Source organism: Onychostruthus taczanowskii, unplaced genomic scaffold (genome assembly GCF_017590055.1).
Source record: "Onychostruthus taczanowskii isolate IOZ18803 unplaced genomic scaffold, ASM1759005v1 scaffold40, whole genome shotgun sequence".
NCBI lineage: Eukaryota > Metazoa > Chordata > Aves > Passeriformes > Passeridae > Onychostruthus > Onychostruthus taczanowskii.
In genome coordinates this window covers 4,014,479-4,028,010 of record NW_024501460.1, presented here as the reverse complement: position 1 = coordinate 4,028,010, position 13,532 = coordinate 4,014,479, and positions in this window count along the sequence as shown.

Here is a 13,532-nt window from a genome sequence, read left to right as displayed (position 1 = left end):
CTGTCATATCCCAGCAGATACTTTATGACATGTTGCCATGCCAGGAAGCCGGCATGAACAATATTACTCTGCACCCAGCCTGGGGCTACTGTGAGAAATGGTGAAGTATCTGAAGTTTAAGCTAAATAATATGATCTTAATGAGCTCATGTGGGCTACAGATCAAAAGCATAACCAAAAGGTAAAAAGTTCAATCAGCTTTTTTCTGTGTGCAGTAAGAATGACCATAGTAACTTTGCACTGAGTCCTCTTGAAAGATTCCTGGAGAAAAAGTGTCTCAAAGGGGATGGGTAGAAGGAAATAGTTCTCTTGAGCAGTTTTGACCTCAAATTAATGCAGAGAAACTGTTACTCACTGCTATACAAAATGAAGCTGACATACCTGTGCAGATACTGACTATCCTTTTTGTCTAGACTCGGAGTCCAATATGGACTCACTGTAATTTACATTAGGAAATTCACTTTTGTTTCAGACATCTTTTTGGAAATTTTGGGCACTGGTTGATTTTTTTAAGCTGCTGTTGCCAATGAAGTTATGTGTCCCATGTGTTAAAAATACTTGTGGCTGGCTTGTGCCAATAACAGTATAACTCAGTTCAACTGTTTCTCTTGTAAAGAGTTCTAATGATCACTGGCTTTCATTAATTATCTTTTCAAGAATTTATTTTCCAGTCCTGCCAGTCAAAGAACATCCCACTAGCACCTGTGAATGCGTAAGATTTGTTTGACTAAGCAGGAAAATTGAAGGGCACTCGCCTGTGACACTCCCTGGGTTTCAGACTTTCACCATCATGGTAAACTAACAACTGTAGAATCAAATAACTTGCAGAACCTTGTAGGAGCTTGCCACTGAGACAAAAAAGAGAGCATACCACTCTGGAAGCTGCTGGAGCTGAAATCTGGGCTTAGCATAGCTACAGCTCATGGTCTCATTTATCACCATTTTAAGGCATAATCACCTATGCTTTGACATATTTATGCCATAGGTTTACACTGGTCTTCCTCTCTCCAAGTCAGAAATGTACTTGGGCTTTATATTAGAAGTCACATTTTGCTGAGTGGTGTACAAATGATCTACCTACACTAGCAAAGGTGTGGTTTGGCAAGAATTTTACACAGGACAGCTAGAGGAAAGAAGCAGCAGGAAGGCTGTGCTTGCTATGTGACTACATTTACACTGGTACTCCTACCTCCCTACTGTGTTACTTCCATAGTGTTACCATTGCAACTTTCACAGAACTTTTATGTGTAGGCCAGGTTTGAATTAATCAAAAGTCTTTGGTGATCTTTGGTGTTAATGAATACCAAAAGCAGGTAACTTTGAAGGTTAATAGATATTTAATACCCTATATTGCTGTAGAGACAGAGCCTGCCATGCTGATTTAGCTGTTACAACAGATTAACATTTTGATGTTCAGGAAGATATCAGAAGGCTAAACTCAATTAGCCAAAAGATATTGTACTAAAGCTGATCTTTTTTTCATGGCAAGCATCCTGCTGATGTTATTTAAACTCAACAAGTAAGATCAAACAACAACTGTGCAAATCGCTGGGTTCCCTGCGCACAACTATTAAATATTGTCAAACTAAAGGCATCACTAGACACTGTGTGTGCAGACATTTAAATTTTTATGCAAGTGGAGCTTATTTCAGGACACTACTAGTAATGTCTATGACATCCATTATCACAATTTCTAAATGGATTTTTTCTGGTTAAATGCATTTACCTCCTCAAATGTCTTGTGTAGACAAAATGTTCCAGCTTCATGAGATAGGAAAAGACTAATGCTTGTTCACTATGTACAGTTCTCATGTGATACAGAGCCTTTTCCAATATCTGTAACCCTAATGATAACTCCATTTTGGATGTTAGTATGTGAGTGTGAGGACCAAACTAGGGCATTCAAATTCCCCTTTTGGGTACCAAGATCAGAAAGCAGTACTGACATGCCCATTTCATCTGCTGCTCCAGACAATGATTGTAGGTATTTTGGTCATTTTATTAGAAACATAACTGAAGTGAAAGAGAGGGCATTGTATTAACACAGCGAGAGCTTGATGAGGCATCCCTACCTGGAATGTGTTTTTAAAATCCTGCTATATTCTGGAAAATTTGCAACCACAGCAGTTTTTCTGCCATTTTATAGTTGTGTATCATTGCCCCTTTTCCCTCACATTAAACAGCATTGATTGGGAAAGTGCAAATACCGAGGCAAAAAGGTAAGCAGCACAAAAGGTTAAAAGCGGGATTACAATCCTGGCTTTCATGAGAGCAGACTCTGGGTTCTTCAGGTATCTGCTTGAAAAAAATCCCATATGAAATGGCTCTGGAGAGGAGATGAGTCTAAGAAAGCTGATTGATTTTGAGGGATTGCATTCTCCAATCTCAAGAATTTGTTATCTCTATGCACAGGAAATGAAGTAAAGGTGGCAGGATGCCTGCACAGATGAGCAAGGAGCTCCTGTCAAAATTCAGATGTAAACAGGAAGTGTATAGGAGGTGGAAGCAGGAGCAGGTGAGCTAGGAGGAATATCAGGACACTGTGTATGCAAAGGTCAGGTGAGGAAAAACAAGGCCATTGATTTGAATGTGATGAGGGATGTGAAGGGTAATAAGACCTTCTGCTAGGACATCACCAGCAAAAGGAAGGCTGTAGAGAATATGCAAACATTCTGATGAATGAGACAGTTGATCTGGTGTCAGGGAACAGAAATAGGTCAAGGTACTCAATGCCTTCTTCACCTTGGTCTTTAAAGGCATGACTGAGCTTAAGGAATCCCAGCTGCCTCAGATCAGTGTGAAAGTTCCAGAGCAAGAAAGACCTCAGTAGAAGAGGGCTGGGTTAGGAATTACATAAATAAATTGATGTACGTGAGTGCCTGGGACTGACAGATACTCTCACATGGTGAATTGAGGTCAGCTTCGTCTTAGTCCCGGGGAAGGTCAAGTAGTGAATCCTCCTGCAAACCATTTCTGGAAGAGGAGGAGAATGCATTTACAAAGAGGAAACCACACTTCACCAACCTGGTTGCTTTTGTGATGAGAAGACTAGCTTGGTAGTTGCGAGGAGACCAGTGGCTGTTGTTTATATTGGCTATAGTAAGGCTTTTGACACTTTTGACACTTTTGACACTCTAACATCTTCATAGAGAAGTTGTAGAAGTATAAATTAGATGAATGAACAGTGGGTGTGATGTGACAGTCCTATTTGCATCAGTTTGGAGTGCTGAATGCAGTTTAGGGCTTCTAAGGACAAGAAACATTGAAACAAGGCCAGCATAGGATTATGAGGGCCCAGGTAAGGGTGTAGAGCTTTGTATGAGAAGGGGCTAGGAGAGTTGGGATGGTTCCACCTCAAGAACAGAAGATGCAAGGGAAACTTATCCAGGGAGATTGGACTAGCCTATCTCCAGAGGCTCCTTCCATCCTCAATGCTTTTCTGATTCTGTGAAAAGCTTCCATACAAATACTTCTATGGTCATGCAGCAACAGTATGAAATGATTTAAACATTCTAGGGAAGGTCTAGGGTATTTAAAGTGAAACTGTAAATGAAAAAAATTTAAAAACTCTCCTTTTTGTAGCCCATATTTAACATTAGATTTAACCATAACTGATTTTCATAAGAAGAAGGTGCCAGCTTTTATTTTACATAAACATGTTTTTCACTGAACACCATGTAGTTATTTACACTAGGTCTGATAAAACAGAAGCCTCCCAACTCAAATTTAGGCTAGGAAAGGATTAGTGTGGAGACAAAGTGAAATTTTTGGTGCCATTTATCATTTTTAGTCATGAATATTTGGGAATAAAATACAGATTTTATAATTCTGGCAATAAGATTCCTCTTCAGGAGAAACCTGCAGTGAACATTCGGCTACTCTTGTGTACAAAGATTTTGCGTTCTGGCAGAGAAGCACTCTTGTTCCATGGCCTTTATTGAAGTTTAAAAGAAGTGTTGACTTTTCCCTGTATTTCATGCTGTGGAGGGAAGAAACCAACTGCACTCTGAGCTGACCTTTAGGAGATGTTATGTTGCCTAAAGCCCTGTCATTAAACATAGCAGTGAGCACTAATGTTTACGACAGAATGCTAAAATAGGATCTATACAATAGGAACCCCTCTTTACTTTTCTGCTGCATCCTCCTGTCCAAAAAATATATGCATATTGTCCAGAGTCACGTAGTAATCTGTATGTATGGATATATTTTATGCATATAAAAGAATAATATGAGCTATCTGTAAATCTGCTATGAATGTTCTAAAAATCAAAAGCATTTCTTCGGGACTGGTACTGAACAGGAACATGTGCCTGTGGTTTCAGTACTATCTTGCTGTTTATTTATACCAGTAAAACTTCAGACCCTGGTTTCCCTTTTGCCCACTAAGCATTACGATCAACAGAATAGGGTAAAATAACAATTGGAAAAAATTATCTTTTGCCAAATATCTTCTGCCTTCATAAGATCACATCTTCTGATTTTCTCTTAACTCTTTTTTTTTTGGTGCATTTAAGGCCTGAAAGCAGTGACCTTGTTGCTAAGCAACTGAGATGCTTAGGCCTCAGCCCTGGTGGTTGAGATGAAAAAGGTCAGTTAATGTGGCAGGCCTGTCCTTATCAATATGCTACTGTGGCACCAACTTTTATTTCTTTACAGTAATACATCATAATAAGTTTTGTAGGTCTTTATACTGCATATCTCCTTTTGAATAAAAGCATAACTAAGACTTGAGGGTATGTCTGATATAACAGAAAATGTAACCATAAAAAAAAGAAACCCAGAATAGAAATCATCTGACTGCTGACTATCCTGCTGTGCTGCCTGAGGCAGTTACACATTTCCATTGAGTTATTTTATGATCAGGCCAGTATGTTATTGAAATATTATCTCTTTAGCCTTTCTCATTCTGATAAGAAATGACAGGCTCTCAGAACACTAATACACATGGAGAACAAAATATGGAGCTGTGGAGAAAATTCAGTTGGGGCAAGGAACAGCAGCTCAAGTATATTCCTGCTAAAACTTCCTCACCAACCTTGTGCTGGATTTTAAATAACTGTCCCTATTTTTATTCCAAAGTGAGCATCAGAAACCTTTACTTCTAGTACTAGTACTCTTACTGCTACTACTATTACTAGCAAAAATATTTGTCTAATAATTTAGTAGTATGAAATACTTGCTATATGGAAAGTCTCCCTAACTGGGAAACATTTAAATGGCAGCCATCTGCTCATTATTAAAGCATTTTGAGAACCTAAAATCCACTGGCTCTTCCTGTTGTCCTCCTCTGCCCATTGACCAGGCTCCTGGCTGAGAACATCCCTCCCTTTCAGGAAAATTTCAAAGGTGAGCACCTACACAGGTGTCTATGGAGGGAGTTGCTGGCAGCTGTTGTGGTCACTTTAGGATTGGTGAGTGACAAAGGCAGCCACCTTCCTCTCTTCCAGAGTGCGTGGTGTCTGGGTTAGTATGAGCAGTTGCCTCTGCTCATGAGTTCCTCCTTGTTTCCCATATGTATGTCCCAGGAATTTGGAAGCACCCTCTGCACAATCAGGCACAGCCAGTAGGGGAAAGTGTGTGGCATCATGCATTAGCTGGTACTGGGATGAACAGTACCCAGACAAACTACCTCAAGGAGAAAATAATTTTCACATGAAAGCACAAAAAATTGTCTGCATTACTGATCATTATTTTTGCCCAAATGCTCTTAGGGTCACAAGAAAACTTAGTTTTCCATATTTTTTACAATCTTCCCTGTTCAAATACTGCATTATCAAGAGTGATGCTCAGTGCAGCTGTTGATGGACTGGGAGTGTCATTTTTTATCTGCTTTTTGCCCTTCCTTCAAGCTTATCCTCTTGTGTAGGGTAGGAAGAAACCAATCTGAGCGAGGTCTGAGTACTTAATTATGTATTCATTCCAGCAGTAATCAAGGATTGCATCCAGCTAGTGATGATGGTTTCCATGAATGATCTTTTTAATGGGTAAGATAGCATGGAAGAAGCTTGGTGAGGATCTTTCTAATGCCTACTAGCATCCCATGAACTTATCCTATTCTGCACAAAATAGGAGTTAAAAGCCAGAAAAGCATCCTGGTTTTAATCCTATACCTGCAGCAGACAGAAATCCTCCAGAAGACCATTTTGTTGCTGTCAGATAAAAGAAATTCAAACAGTAACCTTTTACATCTTATTTGCAGTCACTTCATGATTTCAGGTATGTAAATGTTACCTGGTTAATTACTGTTTATAGATAAGAATAAAAGGAAAGGTCTCACTCCCTGTTCTGAAAGCACGGCTATCCCTTCTCATCCCCACAGCTCCTATCCAAGTTAAATAACTTTCTTTCATGAAATTCCTCCTGACTTTACATTAATGTGGGACTAAACACAAGGTCTACAGTTGCCACCCTGCTTCAGAGAGCGGGATATCATATTCCCTCAGTTCCTATATCCCATGGACAGTATGGCATAAACTGACCTCTAACTAATTTGGAGCAAGGATTCTCAGCTGCTCAGCCCAGTTTCCCTGCAGTTACAGTGCTCATGTGTGTTTTACTTCCTAGTTTTATAGCATTAATGGAGAAGCAGATGTTGCCTTTCTCCCTGCGAATGCTATATACAGTGAATCATCTTAGCCTCTCTGTAAAATTTCAACTTAATGGAGTCCTGGCATTTGTGATGAGCTGAGGAACTTAATTTTATAGAACAACCTATTGAACAAGCTGTTCGTGGACATTCCCATCTCAACTAAATGTTAAAAGTATTAAAATTCACATTAGCACAAAAGGAAATTTTGCATGGGTAATCCTTTAATACAGTGTTTTATGGCTCTATTAGCTGCACAGCAGCTGGTGACATGATGAATTTAATCCATTAAGAAATTCAGTAAGAGGTTTAAAAGTCAGATTTTAAAAACATAATCTTGCTGCAAGGAAAGAGAGCTTCTCCTCAGGGCCAGAGACATGGTGAGTTCACAGTGTGTCAGGTATACGAAAATACACCTGCATGACAGGCTTTCATATGCTTATGGTTTCACACCTAGCAGAGAGCTTGTGGTGATGAAAAACAACTCAGGAGCACACAGGAATTCTTAAAGGAGCATGTTTAAGTATTGCATCTGTCCAGCTTTCTCTCCACCTCTGTTTCTATTTTTTCTATTAAGGGGTTTAATACTGTAGAGTTAAAATGTTGCCTTTCTGCTTCTTATATGTGTATTCCATACAAAGACCATAGCACAGGAAATATTTACTTCTCTTTTGAAATTTACTACCAAAACTTGGTAGAAAAGTTACGACATGAAGAAAAATTACAGATTCCTGAAAAGCTCCTTTTCTTTTTTTCTTCCATACAAAGACAGTTTTTCTTTTTTTTTTTTTTTTCCATACAAAGACAGAGGTTAGCATGTTCGTGTGTCACATGTGTTTTATAAATGTGTATGAATATACAGTCTTGCCAAGTTCTTATTTCACCATGGTATTTAGTAGCCTTGAGCAAACTCCTATAGTCACACAGACTTAATAAAAATCTGAGCTTCCATTAGCTAGTTTTTCTTAGAAGTTTCTTTGCAGATGCAAAGAACCACATGAAAACAAGAATTAAATTCCTACAGACTTGTAACCTAAAAGTTAATAAAAGGTACCTAAAAATTAATTATTATTATTTTAAGCTACTTTATTTTTAGGACATTTTAATTATTTTTGGAGCCCTCTCACAACACTGCTGGCAGCGTTGTTATCATATATCCTTTTTCCTTGCCAGCCTTCTGGAATCAGCCCTTTACAAAATTAGACTGACTAAAATTAATTTTTCTTGGTTGTGCAGTTTCAATCATGATTTCCCCATACAAATATTTCACCAATATTGACATTCTTCTGGATGACTTATTTTGCCAGACACAAATCCATTGTAGCTTCTCTTCCCAAACATTCACCTTTCCTGGGTTTCCCTGGGAAAACACTGCATGGACTTTAAATCAGAGTAAGCACATCTCTTTATTTAAGCCCATTGGTACTGTTTATTTATTGTACATCTGATTATGATCTATTATATACTGTTGCAGATAATAAAACAATAAAAGACAGTTTGAATACATAATAAATCAGTTCTTTAGCCAATGTAACTACTTCAAGGAAGATTCCACAGTACTTTAGGAACATTGCCCTTTAAGTCCTTCATCAATTTTAAGAAAAATCCAGTGGCATGAAATGCTTTTCTTTTGTGTATCCTACTTCTTCTTCCTTCTACTTTTGGAAAAGATTGAAGTGCAGCTGAGAAAGTACTGTACAGAGACAATGTACTCAGATTGATTGAAAACAAAATCAAGGGAAATACCTTTTTTCTTCATTGTATTTAAAACTATGTGACACAACTTTATTTACTTTTCCTCTGATTGACTTTGTGTTTCTTACTTTTCAGCTGGGTGCATATGAAAGTAAGCTTCATTATAAAATGAAGTCAATAAAAAGAAATTCCTGAAGGAATTTCATTTAGTAAGAAAAAAAACATACAAAACCCAAAACCTAATAGGAATGTGTGCTTTAATTTGGGCTAGCCAAAGGCATATCTACGTGCTCAGCTGCCTGATGTTGTGCAGTAGCTGTGCCCCTACTCCGAATCAATTCCTGACCTGGAGTTCAGGAACACCCGGAGATGAACTGTTAACTGGTATATTAGATGTGCAGAGAGATTTATTCACAGAAAGCCATTATAGTAGTCAACATCCTCCTACCTTGTTATGGGGGGATCTGTCATCATGTACTTTCTGATCACTTGGAGACTGCATTTCATTAAATAAAGCTCACGTAGGTGCTCTCTTTTGCATCTGCTGCACACATCCACTGTACTAGGACAGGCACCATGACAGTGCCATTCTTGTATTTTGGGAGAGCCTTTGGACATGAAGGTGCGTAGAGTGCTGCATGTGCTGCATTGCAGAGTTCTACTTCCCTGCCGCTTCATGGTGTCTAAACTGGGGGATGTGGTGTATGCGTGCATGGGGGATTATGAGTGTCTTAGAGTCCATCCTGGCTCTACACTTGCTTTTTACATACACTTTTATGCCCATGCCTGACATTATTTTTCTGTTGCCATTGACTCTAGTCTGACTTACTGTCATATCATTTGAACACCTGCCCTCAGTGCAGTCAGTTGGGTGGGTCATGATGGAAGTGTGTCTTTATTGATCTAACCTCCAGAGTGTGGAGGTTATTAAGGTGGCATATTTAATAATCATAACTAGTGCAAAATCCTGAGATTTTGAGCTAGCTAGGACAAAGATAATCTGCCATGCTTTTCCTTAAAACCTATTTCCAGATAAACTGGTGTGAAGGTCACAACACTAGCTAAAAGAACACCTTGTCCTTTGTGCCCTAAAGTGCTCTGGTTGTCTAAGATATATCAATTTGCATGGCTTTTTTGGTTTATTGATTACAGTGGTGTACAATGCATCTCCAAAAGCACAGGACAAACTTCCTTGATGTTAATGTAATTACCACTGAAGTAAAAATCTAAATCCAAACTACTTTTAACCACCACATACAGTGCAATTAGTAAAGAGAGAAATAACTTATTTCCTGTTTAGAGTCATGAAGCATGTTACAATACATCCTTAGTCATAACTTAAAATTAGATTTATCAGAGTAGCATTTACTGGCAAACTTGATTCCTTTTTTTGTTGTTACAGTGTGCATCACAGATGGCTGATTTATAGGCATTCAAATAGCTGTCTGTTTTTCACACTTATAGTACCAATGACTTTTAAAATAAGATTTTGATGTAGGGAGCAAAAACTGAAGAAAGATTTAGAACAGAAAGAATAATACATTCACAGAATTATTTGCATATATATGTAATATATACATACAGACACATACAACATAAATGTTTTGCATTTTATTACTGTGAAAACTTGGATAAAACATCAATTAATAAATGTCCACATCATATCTCTGAAGTAGACATTGTTATTTCACTCACATAAATAACAGAAAAGAGCTTATCAAATGTAAATGGGTGGTTCTTAATGTTTTTATTATTGAGACACACAATTTAAAGTGTTTACTGTGTAGCATAAAAGTGTGTGCCTATAGGCAATTTCTGAAAGCAAGCATTCTATCTACAATAATAAAATATTACATATTTTATTTTGTTACTGGAAACTGCCTGATATGGAGAAGGGCATTTTAAAGACTTCTAATGCCTCTTATTTGATAATGTCAGTTAACTTTCTTCTAAGTTTAGATTGTGCATTCTTTTAAATCTTTCATTTGGATCATGTTTGATTTGGGCAAGACAGATTTTCTGTTTGGCAACTCCATTTTGTGTAAAAACTGAAATAATGTTGTGATATAAATTAATGCTACAATTTCATCTACCACTTGTTTGTCATTTAGCCAGTTACTGAAAAAACATTTCTAACTTTAAGAACACACGTTGTCTCTATAAAATATATGTAAAAACAATGTAATGGATTTTATTTGATAGAAGTCATTGACTAAGCAATCTCAGTGCGCTACATTAAAAGAAGAACCCTGAAAGATGCTACACACATGACTGTTCATACTACTTTGTGCTATCAACTTCTCAAGTGGTCCAGGAACAAATAAACAAACAAAAAATGACTAAAAAATAAAATAGTGCAATAAAAATACCAAACTGTCTAGAAAAGACAATTTTTTTAGAATGCAGTCCAAGGTAGTCTAGTCCTATACAGGAGGAGACCTCAGCAATGGGATGCCTTTATTATTTGCTTCTAATTTGTGACATAATTTTGATATAAAATTAATATAAGCTGTATTTTAAAAAGTAAAGAACTGCAAAAAGTCACATAAGGAAGGAGAAACAGGGCTTACAAATTATTTAAATGACCACATTTCTCTCAATTTCATAATTCAGATAGGTAATTAAGTATGTGCAGCTATCACATGGAATTTGAACAGTACCTGCACATTGCCTCAGCTCTTATTGAATTCCTTACTGCAGATGTCTGAGCACATGAGTAATGGGGCCAGGAATATGGGTTATTTCAACCTCCATGACCACTTGGAAGGCAACAGGTATTCTTTGTAAGTTTTGGTTGTCTTCATTAGAACCACCAACTTCAAAGACCTTTGAGCAGCTATGAGGGGCACAGCCAGATGCTCCCTGCAGTTATGAACTACAGACTGGCAAGAATATATTTCCATAATCTCTGTTTCCTGCTCTTTCACTTCCAGGTGAGAGGTGGTGATCAGTGATTTGAATCACTGAGCCTTTTTGTCCATGTCCCATCACAAATAACCCTACTTGGAGTCCTGCAGTCTAAGCAAGAGAGTGTGGGAGGTCGGTGTTAGTTTTGCTATCTGTAAAATTAGGATGTTCATATTTCACAATAACCCCATTTTATAGTGATGAAACAAGCAGTTCTTGAAATGTTTTTAAAGGGAATAAAGAGGCTATAAAATATTCATTGCTGTTACTAAACAAGCACTCTGAGGTGAGCAATTTCCATATGCATTATGTCAAAAACATTTAGCAACAACTTCTCTATGGGAGCTGGAAGAATAGAATTCATAAAAAAGGTGTGGAAATACTACAGCTAACAAAGAGAGACTCTTAAAAGCTGTTTTACTTTGTGAAGAATTGCAAACCATCAGTGACAAAAAGAATTTTTAAAGTTGTCAAGTAAGGCCAGAAAGGCATTGCAGGGAAAGAAGAGCCATCCTGGCAATGGTTCAAAAAAGAGAATGTGGAATCTCCCACCTGTGAAGGGACAAACAAAGCAAGCAGTGGAAAAATGAGGGCTGACATGTGTGTCATATGTGAAGAAGACAGAGTGGATAACAAGAACTGACATGTGGGAAGATGCCTTTGTCTAATTGCCAGAAGTTCCAGAGCTGTGACACCCTGCTGAAGGCAGATGAGGTTGGGAAAGATGAATGCACCATGCCACCTTTCAAAGGTCAAGACTTTGCAATGGCATTGATGAAACACTGCCACAGCTGCCACACAATCTAGATAGGGAAAGAAAGCCTTCATTCCTTCTTGCAACACAAAAATTGAAAGGAAATCTAATAATTAGCCTATTACAGGATAGTCAATCATTTAACTACTGAAAATCAGGGGAGACATATTCTAATCTCATTTCACTTGAGAAATCCTCTTGCCTTTATTGGCAGAATTTGTGCCACTGGTGGGAAATCTCTCATTCTGACTTCAAGAGCAGTTGTTCTCTGGCGGCCTGATTCATTAAGTTAATGGGACACTTTCTCTTGAGTCCTCTGAGAATAAGATCTGTGCACTGATAAATCTCAGTAGTTTCAAAAGTTCATCTAATCAAAGGTGATCTGAATGTCTTCCATCCAATTACTGCGCCAAAGACAATCAGTTTCATAATACTTCCAGATACTGCTCTTTCAGCTGGGCCCATCAAGCCAGGAAAACCGGTTCCTTGCACTTTACTGTACACCTGTATCCTTGCCTGTAGCTCCTGAAAACCCAGAGAGAAAAAGGGCAGGATGGGGAGAAGGGGAAGAGTGAAACAGTCTCTGTTATGCCAGCACAAAGAAGTGGGGTTAAGAGTTTAGGAAAGATTCAGAATATGATGTCATTTTGTTTAAACTGCTACAATCATTCCTGGATTTTGAACCACAAAACGTAGAATCTCTTTCTGTGAAAATTTCGTGTTTTCTTCTCTTCCATGGCGTCTTTGTCCCAGGCACTGGTCCAGTGCTTCCTTGTCCCTCTTTCCTCACATTTTTTACCTTCCTATCCTTCGTGTCCACTTGTTTTTTTCCTAAATAACTAATATATGGAGTTTATTCCAAACAGTTTCTTCTGTTAGTTTATTTTCTTCTATTATCAGGGATGCTGTCTCTTTTGTGCACTTACACTACCCATGACTGCCACATTTAGACAGCTACACGTCTGAGGCACCCTCTCCTGATTGCCAAAATGTCAAAGCAATCTTTGCTTCTAATACACAATAATTCATTGTCCTTACATTCCAAACTATGACCAAGACACTACATTTTGGTATGACTTTTATGATGCGTAATGTACTCACATGATATTCAGGAAAATCTTGCAATAAAACCAGTAATCCCCATTTCACCAATGGAAATTCAATCGGGAAAATCCACCTGCTTTGTACTTCCCTAGCATTGGTGATTAAATTATGTTAATGGCAGTGTAGGGGAGAATAGGTTAGCTGAAACTGATATATAAGCAGTCTCACTGTTTGTAGCAACCCCATGCAGACTTCATGGTTCCTTGTCATGCTGCTTCGGGCCGCTTGTGTTTGTCTGCGGCACTGGGCAGCTCTGATTTTCTTGAGAGGCACTGGAAACCAGGCAGTGCACATTGGAAAGGACTGCTGCACAAAGACTAAGGGAAGGTGCTTTGTTAGTCAGATTTAGCTGTTCTGACTGCAAAGTGTTGGTGGGAGTGAAGAAGGCTGTACAAAAGATGGGATAAAAAGCCATCATACTGCACTGGTCTTCTTCCGCACTGACTGACTGCTAATCTTTCTCATTTCAGTGCACCTGATGGAGATG